This window comes from Opisthocomus hoazin, chromosome 10, assembly GCF_030867145.1.
Source record: "Opisthocomus hoazin isolate bOpiHoa1 chromosome 10, bOpiHoa1.hap1, whole genome shotgun sequence".
In the NCBI taxonomy this organism is placed as follows: domain Eukaryota; kingdom Metazoa; phylum Chordata; class Aves; order Opisthocomiformes; family Opisthocomidae; genus Opisthocomus; species Opisthocomus hoazin.
Genome location: NC_134423.1, coordinates 17,158,991 through 17,176,009, shown reverse-complemented (window position 1 = coordinate 17,176,009; position 17,019 = coordinate 17,158,991). Strand labels below are relative to the sequence as shown.

Genomic DNA, 17,019 nt, shown 5'->3' with positions numbered 1-17,019 from the left:
AGCCTGATTGTTTTAGCAAGAAATGAATCTTTCATGTTTTTTTCTCATTTGCTTCTAAATGCAATAGACTTATTATTGTATAACATCGATTAATACCTGTTTTAATTAACCTCTGACAGTAACCTGAAAATTATAGGGGTATACACCTCTTTAATGAGGCATTTTGTTTTCTACTAAGTTCAGTTCCTTCACACATTACAAAACTACAATATGAGGCTGAACAAACTGTCAGCATATTTCTTCACACTTTAATTGTAATAAAATACAGTCATACATCCGTGTTTCAGTGAGTTAAACTGAAAACTTTGCCACACAGCTCATGTAACTCTGAGGAAAAAAAAAAGTTGAAGTACTTTGTTTCTTTTTGATTTCTTGTTTCTCAGTTTTACCACTTACAAGGGGTGGCGGGTAAACTTCATGTGCTTTCTGAAACATCATTGAAAGGAGCTAAGCGAACTATATAAATATTTTTCTTAAAAACAGCTCCAAGATTAGATGCGGCATCTAGTTATGTGAAAAAATCTATATGAAAAGCAAATGTTAAACAGCAAAATATGTAAAAGATCAAGATGGCAACACAAGTTCAGGCTGTTCTGTTTCGTGATTATTTTTCTGACAAGTCAACTTAGTATCAAGGGCAGAAAAATCCATACATCTTTCCTCTCAACAACCCTTTTGAGTGAGAATGAATTTAGCACACTATGTAGAGGTGTATTTTTCCTCAACGGAAGTCTTTATAGCTCTCGTCATACCTAATACTTCCATCTTCTCAGCAAAGCAAAACATTGTTAGATGTCTGCAATCACCTTACAAGCTGGCTCTTTAGAACAGTTTACAATTTGTCCAGTTCCCATAGTTTGCAGTTCTTTCTACTGATCAATCATCAGTATATTTCATCACAAGCTATTTCTGTCAGTCACTACTTCCCTGTCTCCTTGTTTTGCTTTTGACTGTTACTTGTGACTGTCAATAGATCCTTATGCAATGCTGACTTGGAATACTACCGAAAAACATGTTTTTTAAACGTCTCAGAAAGCACTTCATTTTCTCACGTAGCGTAGATTCTTGTGAACTTTAACTTATTTTTTCCCAGCACACAACCTAAAACCGGATACAGTGCCCCAGAAGTGTCAATATTGATGTTGTATTGGGACCGGTTACTTTTCTGGTTGAACCTCTTCTGTTTATATATCCTAGTTAAGACAGGGCATTCTTTACAGAAAATCTATGCAGCTCTATACAATACATTTCCATACAATAGCATTTGTTAACTAGGCTTGTTTTGACAGATGTGTAACAGGTAGCAGAACAGTTCTGACAGAAATTTGAGCAGTGCCCTCCAGCACAGCTGGATTTGAACGGAGATATGTGCCTATCCATATTCTTCCTGTAGAACAACTCTGAGGTGGCTTTCATGGCTTATATATCAAATTTTTCCTTCTCGTGTTTGCTGCCCTGCATTTCTCTGTTCCAGACACAGATCATATTTTGTTGTGGTTTTTTTTTCCCTGTATATTCACTACATCTTTTTTTTCTGACAATGCTGCTTATTTTAGGTGGTTTAGATCTTGAGAACAAATTTCTGAGGGTGGAAGAAATGAAGTGAGGCCTAATTCCTGTGAGATGCTTATAGTCACTGTATTTTTTTTGTATGACACTTTTCACTCAAAAGTGCTTAGCACTCAGCTTTCCTTTGCACGTGGGTCAGGGGAGAAAGATGTGCTACCGTATGGCAGCACTTCAGTTCTCACTGAATATGTAGAACAGCCTGGAAATCTGCGAGCACCTTGTCGTGTATTTCCAGCCTAGCTGAAGACATTGTGAAAGCCATCCAAAACGCTGAAGACAGCCGAGGTGTGCCCAGAGGTGCCCGAGACATTGTTCTCCGAGCATCAGGGCCACGCCGCCCTGTTCCGCTCCAGACTGCGCGCCGCGGCCCAGCTCCTTCGCCCTTACCTCCACCCCGCGCTGCAAACCGCGCCCGCCCGGCCCCGTCCTACTGCTGCCTCAGCTCTTCCCCGCCAGCCGCCTCCGCACGCCGACGGGCCGCGCTCGCGGGCGAGAACAAGCCGGTCCTGGCACCGTTTGCCGCAGCCTGCACGAAGGAGGAGCCGGGCGGTCTTCCCCTCCGTTTGCGGGTTAGGGGTGTCTGTCGCGGGGATCCCCCTCAGGAAGCCCAACGGCCGCGGACGGGGCGGCGACGGGCGGGAGGCGGCCGCCCGCGCGCGAGGGGGCCCCTCGCTCACCTGAGGGAGCGCCCCCCGCCTGGCCCCGCCCCGGCAGGGCCCGGGCGCGGCCCCGGCAGCCCCTCCCCCGCAGTGCGCGCTCAGCTCCGGCGGCGGGAGCAGCGCGAAGTTGGCGGGGATTCCCCCGAGAGGGCGAGGCGGCTCGGGACGGGTGAGGAGAGCGGCGGCCGGCCGCGGCGGGAGGTCTGGGGGCCGGGGGGGGTGGGGAGGGCACCTTGTCGCCCACTTCTCCCTGCAGAGGCGGCCGGGCGGGCGCAGGGCTGTGGCGCGACCTGACCGGAGCGCGGTGGGCACAGGGGACGTCGCCGTGTGGTGCCGCCGGGGCTTGCGGCTGCGGAGGCGGCTGGCCGCGCTCAGGCGCGGCGGGTCGCTGGCTTTCCTCCTCCATCTCGCTCCGTTAAGCACGCTCTGTTCCGGAGGCCAAGAACGCCGAGTCCTCCCCGGCGTGAGGAGAGAACAGCGCGGCTCTCCCTGCACGACCGGCTGGTAAGGCGCGGGGAGGCTGGCGCGGCGCCGGCCGTGTCGGGGCAGGCCTTCCCACTGCCGAGCGCCCCTCGGGGCCACGCCGCCCCCGCGGCGGGCGTGCTGAACGGCGGAGAGGGGAGCGCTGCCGCCGGGCCGCCGCGGGGAGAGGGATCTGCCGGGAAAGCAGGCTCCGGTAAGACCCGGGTATTGCTTAGCTTTATCTGGCGGCTGCGAGGAGCGGGAGTGCGCTTACCGGCCGCGGCAGTCCCGGGGTGGTGGCTGCAGGGCCTCGGCCGGAGGGGCTGCTGCCGGCCGTCGCTTTCAGGTGAACTCGGGCCGGGCGGGGCCGTGGGGCGCTGAGGGCCTGGGGCGCCGGGCGGGCCGGCGGGGAGACCCCCGCGGGGCGCCGGGGCTGTCGGGGCGCCGCGGCCGCCTGTCCGCACGCATTCCTCCGGGGATTCCTGGCATTCCTGCGCCGAGGGCACTCTGGCTTCTTCATCTGCCCTTTATTCCACGAATTAGCGTGTTTTTGCGAAAGGGTGTGGTCGCACTCGTGGTTTTTTTTTTTTCATGGGAAAAGCTTAGAATGGCAGTTCAGCCATTTATTCTTCTTCCCAATTAACTTTGCATCTGGTATCATTTATATCTCTCCCATACGATGACAACTTTATGGGGAGATCAGTGCTGCGATAAAACTTTGGCGGTGAGTTTGGATTAGCATATGCAGTTGACAGAAGAATAGTTATTACAGCTTTTGTCTTCCTCCTGTTTTTCTCTTTAACATGTAAGTATTTTTAAAAAAATCACTGCAACGTAGTTTGAATAATTACCAAAGTAGAAATAGCGGAAACCTATACTTGAATGTTGTTTTATTTATCTGAACGTCTACACTGTGTTTAACTTGTTCTTGCTCATGTAAGATGAATCCTATAGATGAATCAGAAACCCCCTAGGATTTAATGATTTGTGGTATACCCATATGAATTTGATAGATTCAGTGTCTGATGCTTATTCGGACAGCTGACTGTCACATGTCTCATAGTTAAGGAGCTCTTTATAGAAATAGTTTTAACAGAACTCTAAAACTTTTATAAAAATATAGTTAAAATGGCAAAACCAAAACTCTGATTACTTTTTCAAGATGCTTTGTAAGAACTTGTTTGACGAGTGATTATATTTCCTAGAAATGTCATTGGCATTGTATTATCTCATTTTTTTCTCATGGTGGACCCAGAATAAATTTTCTTATGTTCACAGTGTGTACTAAGCCAGACGTGGTTACTGCTGGTTAATATAAAAGTATACAAAGTTGCCATAAGTACTTTTTTTTTTTCTAATCATTAGAGTGTTGGTTTGAACTCAGGTCTTTTGGGAAAAGTTTATAAATGGAAGTGAAAACTTTTCATGTAGTAGTGGAATGTACCACTAGTGGTAAGCAGCATGTTTTACAAAGGACATGAAGTTTGTCATGTTATGAAGGGCAGTGTTTTATTGTATGTTATACTTTTTGAGACAGTCAGCTGTAGTTGCATGTGTAATCTTCAGCAAGGGTACTACTATCTGTGTAGTTTTTTACAAATTTTGAACAGAAAGCTGTAAAATTGGGAAGCAATATTTATATTTTTTATAAAAATTCTCTTAGGATATTAAGATAATCTTTCACATAAGAGAATTGTTATTGGTAGAAGTTTTTTCAGTTGAATATTCAGATATTAAAAAATTGATATGAGCGAAGCAAAAAAAAGTGCAGTGCTGCAAATGAAATGTCTTATGAAGGGACTGATAGTTTTATATGTATGTATTTACAATTTAGAGGTGTTTTTGAAATATATTAATCATTGGAAAAGAATTCCAAGTTGGTTTATGTACACCTTGAATTGCAACTCACACTGTTTCTAAATCCCGCTTCAGTGCTAATACACACTGGAAAGGATTACTTTAGCAAATGTCAGTAATGTTATGACAGTAATGAAAAGGGATGGGTAATTACAGAATTTGTGGTGTTATTCCAAAGAGCCTGGGTGTATCACACAACTGTTTTTATTATCAGTATCTGACTTAGTTGTGTTTTACTTTTAAATCTGATAAATGAGATGACTGCTTAGGCTGCCTGAATTGCCTCCAAGCAAACCAGCTTATTTTAATTTCTGTTAATTGCGTTATTAGATCTCACTGTCACTGGTAAAATGTCTGAAAATGCACTTCAGTTTGTCTGACAGGGCATATATATGGGAGATGTAGATTTAATTCACTGCAAAAGTGTTGTATCCTGTGTAAGAAATTTTACTTCAATGAAAGGATGATGAAGCTGAAAAAAGAATAGGTGACAGTATTCTGTTCCTTCTTCTAGTTTACCTTGTGTAATAGGAAGTTGATCTTTCTGGGAGTATTGGTGAAACTGGTTTGTCTAGGCTTTGCAATGTTCTACAATGAAATGTGTAGGTGAAATGGCGTGACCTCAGACTTCAATTTTAAAACCTTTTGTCATGGGGCAGTGACAGATGAACATATTTGCAAGGAGTTTATTCAGCCTGGACCATAGCAGGCAGATTATTATGTAAAAATAGCTACTTTGAATATTTTTGTTGTTCAGCCTATGTCAGTGTCTACTTATATTGATAGAGGGGAACTAGCAAGAATCTGGTTAAGATCATTGATACTAATAGATTTCTGAGAAATGGCAATAAACATTAAGATGATGGGCTGTTTTCACCACTTCTGCACCCTCTCTGTGCAACTCTGAACAATAGCAGAAATGATGGTGCTACCTACTGCCTATGTATTCAGATAAAACAAGCTTAAGAAATTTGTGTTTCTTCTTTCTTCTGTCTGCTCCCCATCTTCATTTATAGGGGTAGGAGGAGGTTTTATCTTCAACCTGATCAGTTCAGTGATACTGATTCAGAGCCAGGCTTTACAAAGAACTACATAGAATCATAGAATGCTTTGGGTTGGAAGGGACCTTTAGAGGCCATCTAGCCCAACGCCCCTGCAGTGAGCTGGGACATCTTCCACTCAATCACGTTGCTCAGAGCCCTGTCCAACCTGGCCTGGAATGTTTCCAGGGATGGGGCATTGACCACCTCTCTGGACAACCTGTGCCAGTGTTTCACCACCCTCATGGTAAAAAATTTCTTCCTTGTATCCAGTCTAAATCTACCCTCCCTTAGTTTAAAACCATTACTCTTTGTGCTGTCCAACAGACCTTGCTAGAAAGATTTTCCCCATCTTTCCTATAGGCCCCTTCAGATACTGAAAGGTTGTAATAAGGTGTCCCCACAGCCTTCTCTTCTCCAGGCTGAACATCTTTACAATATAGAGATTAACAACTGTGTCTTAAATGGGCAGGAGGAGGTGAAGATGTTAGAATTTCTCTAGTTTTGGTGCTAGGTCTCAACAAACTGCACACTGAGGAAGGACATACTGACTTAATGCATCGTCAGCTTAGGTTTGGCAGTGTACAGGGTTGTTAATACATCTTGAATGCAGTGTTGGTAGGATCTGCAAAAACCCCCAAAATGTTGGTTTTGTAATTTCTGTCCTTACTTGGCAAAAGAATGGAGAATCCTCATGCTGAGAATGGTCCGTTACCAGGTTATTGTGTGAGGGAAGGTACTTCATGTGTTCACTGAGTGTTTATACCAGGCATGTTTTTCTGAAAACATTAACACATTTCAGAAACTGCTTTGGCCTTGACGCTCCGAGTGGAGTTAAGTCTAAATGGTAATGTCTTTCAGTATAGCCAAGTATGAAAGTTTAAAGTTTAAATCTGTGAAATGAACATGTTAGGAATGCATGTATTAAAGATTTAGTGAAGTGGTAGTCATGGAGTCACCACTGTTTGGGATTAGAGTGTACTTGCTGTGACTTTGTACCATCTCTGCCAACAGAGCTAGCAGCCTGCTTGAAAGAGTTTGTCCAAATTTAGGCTTATAAGCTTCTGTTTTATGTGAAATAGAGTGGATGACGAAATCCATAGCTAAACATTTTAAGTACGTAGTATAGTTTTTCCATGTATGCCTCTAAATTTTTAGCCAAATGAGAACTGTTTTCAATTAAATTGATCCATCTTTTGTGTTTCTGAGATGCATTAACCAGATTGACAGTATCAGATGTAAAATAAATATTCTATAGTAACCGTTTCACATTCTACTTTATTTTGGTAAAGGCACAGAACAGTGAGGAATAAAGGTGGTTGGAGAAACATCTCAGAAAGTACTTTGACTGAAAAAAAAAAAAATCAGGAAGATTGGTAAGACTGGAAGATGCCTCAGTACCACAACAGCCCCTTTCTGTGGGCGTCCCCAGGCGTGATAGGAGTCGTTACCATTCAGATAGCTGCATGACTCTCAACAGTCTGAGCATGACAAGAGTGTGACTCCAGGCATTTGCAGAAGTTCGTAATTCTTTAGTTACATGTACATTACACGCACCATTTTAACTTAGCTAAACTGTCAATGTGGAGACTATATAAATACATTATGAAAAGGAGACTGACTGGCTAGGCTGCCCATGCTTGCATTCATATGCATATGTGCCTATTTGTTTCTCTTTGTGTGTATACATAAACTCTCACAGACACTTGCAGAAGCCTTGTAAGTGATTACCAGCCATTAGGAATGTTTCAGCCCTATTTTAAATTCTATTGAGAGATAACTCTAAGAGCTGTTGAAGTTTATTAGAATGGAAGATAATGTTTTATGTGTATAAACCCACTCAAAAGTGGGTAATGATTTGTGATCTTTTTCAACATGAAGCATAATGCAGAAGTGGTGGGTAAAATTTGAGCTTTTATGTAGAGATGGGGAAATGTTTTCAGTGATGTGAATCAGGCTCGGAATATTTTGTTAGGCCTTATTGAAACTGGTAATGGCTTGGGATATGTATGCCTTCATATTATTTGCACACCATTAGCTGTTACATGCAGGGAGCAAATGTTCAGCAGTAGCAGCCTTTATTTACAAGAACAGTTGGCGTGTAATGATACATTATAGTTCCACAAACACTTCAAGCCTACTAAAGAAGGAACGCTACCTCTCTCATTTCCCTCTAGTAATTACGGTATTCCAGTGTGAAGCTGCGAAGAGTGGTGGATTGTAGGAGCTGGTTAAACCTGTGCTCCATGTACAAGCAGGGTCCACACCAGGCAGCTTTGACTGCCTAGGCTTCGTAAGCCTTCCTAAGTGATCCATCTCCTGATGGAGTAGTCCCGCACACTATGAAGCCCCTTTCCTCTGTGGAGTTATCTAGCCTCTCTCTTCTCTACTCGGTTTATGTCTCTCAGACTGAGTGTGTTGATAGCATTTTGTTGTCTCATGTTGGCTGGGCTCAGGGCCTGCAGTTCTGACTGCGTGTTTGAATTTTAAAATGCGTGGTTGAGTTAGTTGAAAGAAACTAGATGGGTGCGAGGCCAAGTATTTAAAGAATACAATGTAATTAAGACAAATTTAAACAATAGAAAAATAGGAGCCATAACCAGCTTGAATACACATGAAGCTGTGTCCTTTTGTTGGCTGTGTAAATGTGACTCCTGTGGTCGATTTTACACATAGTTTTTGTACTTAAATACTTGCATCTCCATAGAGATTAACCTTTTTCCTGTGTGCCTTTGTATAGGTAAGAACTTGGTCTCTGCATGCAGTTGTGGTCACGTTCATCCCTAATTTTATTTAGTAATAAGCAATACTTGTATCATCACGGTTACGCTGGTTGCATCTGTTGTGTTGCTGTACCTGTGATTTCTGTAGGCAAGATTGTATTTTTTTGGGTAGGAATGCTGAGAAGAAGGTCCAGTGATATGTTGCATCTATAGCCAAGGAATAATTTTTGGAGTAGGGGAATGTATTTATTTATTTTAGTTAAGATTACAAATAATTTTGTGATCTTGAAGCACTGGCAAAACTTTTTAACAAAGGTTGCCCTAGCTCTGTTTCCATTTCTTTGAGAAGGGCTAAGAGACTTTTTAACAAACTTGAGGTTTTTGCCTCAGTCTCTAAAAAATGTGAACAGGATACTCTCTTCTATTTAAACAATAATGGTATCATTTGGATGTAGTAAGATAATTTCCTTTGGAACAAAATACAAAGTTTCTAACGCTGACAATTGGAGGAAAATGTGCTGAAGCAACATAGAATCTCTTGTGGAGTGAGTGTAAGCATATCAGATGTTTGGATACAAAACAACTATTGTATTTGAAATCACAAACTGCTTTTAGAATCTGTAAGTATCCTTGTTACTCGGCTGTTCTTTCTGTCAGTACTTCAACAGATATGAACATTTAGAATTTGATAAACTAGGAGAGAGTATATAAAATAAAATTTCCTCTGAGGACTTAATACATTAACTTTTTTTTTTTAAATAATCTCCTTTGCAAGTTTGTCATAAAGATGAGGAAAAATTGTGTTGGTCATATTGTGTGTATATGACTAACTCTGAGATAAGTATTTATGAGATTTTGTTGTTTGTTTACTTTTTGTATTTGAAGTTTATAAATGTTAATTGTACTGCAGTGGTGCCAGGATACTTAGAGTGCAAAGCAGATAACCCCAGCAGATTGGATTCTGTGTTAGTAGCACAAAAGAGCTTGTACGGATGTATATGAGCCTGTGTGGAAGACAAAACAGTGTAGTGGTGCAAGTACACTTACACACGTATTCGTGTCCATGTAAAGCTTGTACAACTTTTAATAAACAAATGTAACTTTCCATCTTCTTCCAGTGACCTAACTAGTACCACAGTATGCAGGAAGAGGGACTAGTTGAGACAGATGACTTTAATTAGTTTCTTGGAACTGTATTTCAGATACAGGTTGACTTCTGTTTTAGTCTACTTTTCATGTGCTTTTTGTCTCTGATTCCCTTTTGTTTATGATTCAGGAGAATGTGGAAACTAATTACTTGAACAGAGCTTTTTAATAATGATACAAAATACATATTGTAGTAGTAATAGTTAAGAATATTACCTGAGGAGTTTTTTGTTTTCTTAATATTTTTATCATTAACAAAAATTAAGGCTTTAATTTCCATTCAGTAAGCAAGGTTAGTAGGTCATGCCTTATTTCCTCCGGGGATAAGTCCTGTAAAATTATGGCTATATGAATTCATACATAGCAGTTAAGAAAATGGGATATATATTGTGTCCTTGTCTGCAGTCAGACTTTGACAATTTATGAGACCTGAGGATCTGCCAAAATGTCTTGTTGTTGACTTATGGCAATTGAAGCAGATTTTTCTTTTGAGAAAAAAAAAAAACCAAAACAAAACCAAAAAATAAACCAAGAAAACCTGCTAGTTGTCACACAGCTCAACTATCTGGCTGATTTGTCACATATTTTCATTGGACTAACAAGATGTTTTACGTGAGACTTCCTTACACGCGATTTTTTTCAGCCAGAGGGAGTATGAACCAATCTGTAAGCAAGCAAACTGTATCTTTTGCTCTGACTGCTGTTAATAGTTCTTTTTACTGACAGTCTTTATTAAATACAGTTCTCTTCCTGTCCTTTAAAGGGTGGCTGTTAATACTCTGTTTTATTGACTGAGCATCTGAATAAGGTTGTTTAATATTTAGGGAGAACTGAAACTGAATTCCTCATCTTTGGATTCCTCATCTCCTGAAACACAGTATACCAAAGTGGATGAGTCTTCGCAGCAAATCCAAGACTCATCCACTTTGCTATACTGTGTTTCAAGAGGAATTGATAAAATAATATAAATAAATAATGTAAATAATAAAATATAGGCATGGCTGTTTGCTTCCACTAACAGCTATGGAAGAAAAGTGTTATTTGGAATTTTCATCCTGCAGGAGATTCCATCTTGTCATCCCTAGGCTGCCATTTGAAATCAGAACAGAGAATATTTTTCACAGAATAGAGATGAAAGTAATTCATTCAGGGATGTTGAGATACTCACTAATAAAGTGTAATACTGTGGTGGCATGCTTCCTTCTGTCCCCAGGCTTCTGTATGGGTCAGTGTTCCTGGCTGGACTTCATTCTTCATTATGCACCCAAAAAAAAAGAAAATTTGACTCAAGTAGGAAAAAAATTTTAAATGGGGTTAAGGACTCTACAGGAAAGATGGCAAATTTGTTGTTTCAGATGTCTTTCTGTTGCTGGATATTGTCAGTTTGCTCTTAAAGGAGTTTCACTGTCCCATTTTACAGTCCCATATCTAGAACTTTAAAATTTCACTTATCTCCCTTCTTCTTGCCTCTAAGTAGTAAATCAAGTAAACTCCAGAGTTACCTTCCATCCAGACTAAAAGGGACAGCATCCCAGGCCCATTTTCCTTTTACAGAAGCCTGAGATTGTAGGTAGGCTGAACAGTGATGAAGTTTCCCCTCACGCTTGCAAGGCATGTTACTGAGATTGTGTTCCACCAAGTGTAAAAACATCATAGTTTTGACCTTTCCATGAATTATCCTGTCTGCTTCCTTTTCTTTACCCTCACACAGTATGCAAGTTTTCCTTCCTCTTCTCTCCTAAAGTTATTTCCTGTCCTTTTTCCATAGCAGTGTCATTTATTATTGACCTAACACCCATTTTGTCTTTGTGTGATATTGCTGGTACTTTCTGAATAGTCAGCTGCACAGAGAATCCATTATTTAGCTTGGAGAGCAAGTTCAATGTTATGTAAAGCTGGAGGACAGCTTATAATTCCTTCCTGGCATTTTGCTCTGTGTGTATGAAAAATCTGGAGTAAACATCCGTAAACTGTTACATCCCTCTTTTTAAAAAAAGGCACTGATTAAATAATATGTGCAGTGAATTTTTTTTTTTTTCTGGTGTGGTAAGAATATCTGGAAATAACTACACTGAAACCAAATGTAATTTGACAATTTAGCCTTTAATAGCTTGAAATTTTCAGAATTCTAAAAGCTCACTTCTCCAAAGAGAAGATGATGGTATGCTCTAATCTTCCTTTAGTGAAAAATCTTCAGCTGATTGAGTCTTTGAAGTCTCAGGATTATGATATTGGATATGAGAGAGTTCCTGTTTTTCGATTATCAGGCGAGCCAGGGAAGAGTAGTAGTGCCACACGAAAAGCTTCATATGCAGAGCATAGCATTTAACAGGATGGGGAAGGTGCTTTTTTTGTTTAATAAATTTGTCTTGTAGATTTGGCTAAAGAAGAACTGAAATGGATGAGTGGACACAATTCCATGCCTTTGTGGTGCTGTAATGTTAGGAAGGCTGCAGAGCTGCTGAACAGAGCAGCCGTGTCTGGCACAAGAGTGTGTTTCGCAAAGGCACTCTTTTCTGCTCATGTTGGCGGAGAGAGCAGTCGGGGTTCCAGATTACAGGGGTTTTATTTTTTTGTAAGGCTGGTCTCAAATAGCTCCCTGTAGCTAGCTTTAAAGTAGCTGGAAAAGGAAATGTTTTGGAGGCATTTTTTAAAAAAATGGTTTTGACCTGTTAAACCTTCGGTATTCCTCTCCCGTAGTTCTTTGTGAAGTATCATATCACCACTGAAGAACAAACTGCTACAGGAGAACATGCAGAGTATTGGATTTTCAGACAGGAGAACCTCTGCTGACATGTTCCCTTTATAAACAAAAGTGTCGTTGTCTCTATTTTTGGCAAAAATAAGTTGTTCAGAAAAAATAAACCACTTCTGAGTAATGATAAAATATGGTACTTTCATACCCACTGGATACCAGTATTTAAAATGAGTGTTTAAACACCTTTGCGAAGACTTATTTTAAAAAGGAATGCCAAATCATAAAGGGCTGAAAAGCTTGAGTGCCTATTTTGTTTGTTTGTTGGTGGAAGTTCCTAAAGGTTTCTGTCCCTGAAAATGGAGTTAAAACACCAATTCAGTTTGAAATGTGATTGCCTCAAGGGATCCAAGACCATGTTGCTGCCAGAATAGGTGATCTCATCATTCCCTGATACCTTACTTGCTGATCTAATACAAAACTGCTCATTTTTTTTTTGCTGGATCAGTAAAGCTGTGTGGCTGCATGCTTGCTGACTCACAAAAGGAGCAGGGAGGATGGTACAAGCTGAGATAAGAGTGCTAGAACTGTTGCTTTTGGGGATAGTGTGTTATGGCCTGCATTTTTAAAGTGAGTTGGTAACATACAACATTGAAGTTCAACCAACACATTCAGAACTTTTTAAAGAACTTGATCCTGTAGCCTGATGAAACTGGGTTTCACAGCGAGGAAGGGCCTATATAGAGACAAAGGCTTAGGCCTGCAGGCTCAGGCTGGATATATGGTAAACTCATTAAGTGAGTTTCTTCCAGCTCTTGACTGTTTTCAAGGTGATACTTGATTGAGTATTACTCTTTTGCTGAAATTTCAAATAAAATAACTTACCTGGGGCATACACTGAATACACTCCAGTGATACTATAAAACTTGATGTTTTACCTAGTGGAGTGAATTTGCTCTGTTTGTGCCTGACTGTGTGTGCTGGATCTTTGTGTTCTTTTGGACTTGTTCTAGACGATGACTGGATTTGCTGAACTTGTTGATCAGTAAATCCAGCTGTTGAAGTTCATATGATGTAATGGTAGAAAATCAGGCTAGTTCTTTTCTGGACTGTTTGCAAGTTTTCAGGTGCAACTTTGCTGCACAATACAGTTTGGCTTGGTATGAACAACACCGAAAGTTACCAAACAGAAGATGCCAATATACATTCATTGTTCTAAACTGCAGCTGAACTTTTAACCTCTGAAAGATATTAATGATTGTATGTCCTTGACTATATTTCCTGTTGTTTTAGCAAGTAGAATATTTTCAAAAGAAAATAATTTATTGAAGTAGTTATTTCTTGTGTCATGATTAATTTATATATACTGTTGTGATAATATTTGTTTCACAAATAGGAGATAAGAGCTGATTTTATGAAAGTCTTCTACCTACTTATGAATTTATGCAGAATCATTGCTTCTGTTTTCTGAAAACTGTATTTTTAAACTCCTCTGAGACAGCAAATAGAGTTACTAGCAAGACTGTATTATTTAAAATTGAAAGTATTAGTTTGGCAGAAAACCCGGAATTAGAATTTATATTGCCCTCTATTTAAAAGAAAAAAAAGCTTATATTTTTTATAAGTAACTACAAGGTATCAACAAGCAGCCCTACAAACAGGGAAAATCTCTTCCTAACTGTGGTTAAAATATCTAACCTCTTTTCATAAGTTGAAGAGTAAACAAGCTGTTCTGTCATAACATTTGAGGGCTTCAGCAGACTTAAAAAAGATTAAAACTGGACAATTGTAGCTGTCACTGCCCCCAGCTGTCAGCTCCTCCACTGTATCTGATGTCAGAATTTCAATCAGTAATAGTATGAAACATAAGGCTGATTGCATTTACCTGAGTTTGCCAGTCTGCAAATTTTTGTGGCTGAGGTGTATAGTCAACCATCAGAGCGTTCAGATGTTTTCGTTTTTGACATGGTGACGCTCATCAGAGGAGTGGGGCAGACAGATGGGAGAGGAACAGCTTCAGCCTTCTCATCTTAATCTATTGCTATAAGCTTGCCAAAGCCTGAGATGCTGACTGTACAGTGTGCGTGTAGGAATATGACTGTAACTGGAAACAGTTAACATCTTTAGAGGTTTTAGGTTTTCATCAGAAAGGCTGTGTGTGAAGAAAACCAGCAATGCTTTTTTTAATTTAAAAATGTTTACAGTATTACAAAACCGGTGTTTTTGTGCATTGTAAAATAACTTTTTGATATTATGTAGTTCATGGGAGTACTATCCACTGTGGATTGACATTGTATAAACTAGGCAGTCTAAGGGAAGTCTTCAAATATTGAATGGTGGTGCCAGCTGCCTTTTCTTCCTGTAGATGTAATGGGGAAATCTGTATACAGTTTTTCTTCCGCAGTTCCAGAAAGATAAAATGTTTTATGTAAAAAATTCTTGGTTTAGCACTATGATTTCTAAAAGGTTTTATCCTTTTGTGTAGTAAAATTCAGTGTTTTGTTAGTATAATGCTCATGAAGAAGACAAATACACTTATTTCTTTATACTTTTAAAGACAAATTAAATATATTAATGGTTAATTTAAGGTGTAGATATTAACCTAAATATTGTTTCCACTATACACTAGGGGTTTTGGTGTTTTGTGATTGTTTTGTGGGGGTTTGTGGTTTTTTATTTTTAATTTTTTTCTGATTATTTAATATCTTTAGGAACTTCGCAACGTGTTTGAAAGTGCTGCTTTTGCAGTCACCCTAAATTTGACATATAGTAATTTATTGCTTATCTATTCTTTATGCTGACTGATTTGAATCCCTTTTTTTAATTTTTTTTTTAAAGTGTATTTTTATTGACTCCTTTTTCTTGTGTTTGTTAATTGGTACCACTATTGGTAAATTCAGATGAACTTTACTCTTCTTCTAGGTCTGCTACTATGTACAACTTTAATGTTTAGTGTACAGTTTCATGGACTAAGTAATTTGTCTAAATTTACTGGTGGCATTTCTAATCTTGCTAGAATTGCTCAGCAGAGAGCCTTTTTAAAGTCGTTCACGTATTCATCTACTGCAGATGTATGCTGCCAACTATGTATAAATCATGGTGTTTTTTCACTTACATTGTCCCATGCAAATATACCATGAGTGATTTTAACTTACTCAAAGTAGTATCAGCACACTGTATTCTGCAAACTAGATTTATTTTTATAAAGTTATAGTTCTGAATCATTTATATTTTTGGAAAACATTAATTGAGACACTTTAAATGCTTGCTCTTTAGAAGATACAGAATTTTGTTGCTTGTTTTACAGGCTTTTTGAAGTCTCTTTGTGAGTGATTTTCAGTTACAAAGTCATGTCTCGTTAATACTTTTTTCCTAGACAATCATGCAGATTTGATTTAGAAGTCTGAGAAACTTCATTTCAAAATTTTTATTTTGCTAAAACTTGAAATTATTTGAATTTTTATTATTTCATTGCATACCCATAGTAGTAACTTCAGATCGACATCGTGTAATATAACAGTAGTATAAAAATGGAAAGCATAAAAGCTTCAAAGTGCTTGCTTTATTTGAAAACAACTTTTGAACTTTTAAAAATACTTCCTTTTTGTTGCCTTGAGCAAACAAAGCACAATTTTGAGACATTGAATGTAGCTGAACCCACTCAGCAGCTTAAAGAACAGAGTGGGCAGCCTGGTTTCTTTCCTACTTCCAGCAACCATTCATTAGATAGTGTGGTCTGGTTCCTTTACAGTGTATATTCTAAGTTACAACTCTGTACAGTGCTATCTCTTTTTCCTCCTTTACTTTCTCAGCCACCATCAACGCAGCTCAGAAGCTGATATCAGTGCTGTATTAAAAAAAACACTAAATCAATGGAGATCTCCTCACTGACTCTTGAGTGATTAGAATCAGCTACTGCTATTTTTACTTTGTTATTTTTGTCTCAGCTTATACAATGTAAAAGTAGAATTAATGTGAGATGTTATGAGTATTCAGAAAAGAAGGTAAAAAAGTATGGAGAAATACATAGAATGGAGGCCCATGGTCATGGAGAGTATTGGTCCTTACTGTTGCCTTCCATTGTTCTTGCTCCTTCATTTTTCCACTTCTCTTGGCCTTCTCTGGCTCATCTTTGCTTTTCCCTTGTTCTGTTTCTCTTCCTACTCCAGGAGGTCTTAAATGGAGATCAAATTTGTGGTGTTTATTTATCACAGAATCACAGAATGGTGGGGGTTGGAAGGGACCTCTGTGGGTCATGTAGTCCAACCCCCCTGCCGAAGCAGGGTCGCCTACAGCAGGCTGCACAGGACCTTGTCCAGGCGGGTCTTGAATATCTCCAGAGAAGGAGACTCCACAACCTCCCTGGGCAGCCTGTTCCAGTGCTCCGTCACCCTCAGAGGGAAGAAGTTCTTCCTCATGTTCAGGTGGAACTTCCTCTGCTTCAGTTTGTGCCCATTGCCCCTTGTCCTGTCACTGGGCACCACTGAAAAGAGTCTGGCCCCATCCTCCTGACACCCACCCTTGAGATATTTATAAGCATTTATAAGATTCCCTGTCAGCCTTCTCTTCTTCAGGCTGAACAAGCCCAGCTGCCCCAGCTGTTCCTCATAGGACAGATGCTCCAGTCCCCTCATCATCTTTGTAGCCCTCTGCTGGACTCTCTCCAGTAGCTCTTCATCTTTCTTGAACTGGGGAGCCCAGAACTAGATGCAGTACTCCAGATGGGGCCTCACTAGGGCAGAGCAGAGGTGAAGGAGAACCTCCCTCGTCCTGCTGGCCACACTCTTCTTAATGCACCCCAGGATCCCATTAGCCTTCTTGGCAACCAGGGCACACTGCTGCCTTGTGGTCAGTTTGTCATCCACCAG

At 40.2% G+C, this 17,019-nt stretch overlaps 1 protein-coding gene across 8 annotated transcripts in view; it reads left to right on the top strand.

Annotated features, from left to right (window-relative positions):
• Positions 1–2,331: 2,331 nt before the first annotated feature.
• The window catches only part of CGNL1 (cingulin like 1), a 62,806-nt gene continuing 48,118 nt past the window's right edge, over positions 2,332–17,019 (top strand). For 6 of the 8 annotated variants that reach the window (XM_075431801.1, XM_075431800.1, XM_075431799.1 and 3 more), the window contains exon 1: positions 2,332–2,397. The gene's annotated coding sequence lies outside the window, so the exon portion shown is untranslated. Of the gene's footprint in view, positions 2,398–2,847; positions 2,905–3,433; positions 3,496–17,019 lie in introns of those variants that run through there. The other 2 variants (XM_075431797.1, XM_075431796.1) reach the window with 2 other exon arrangements.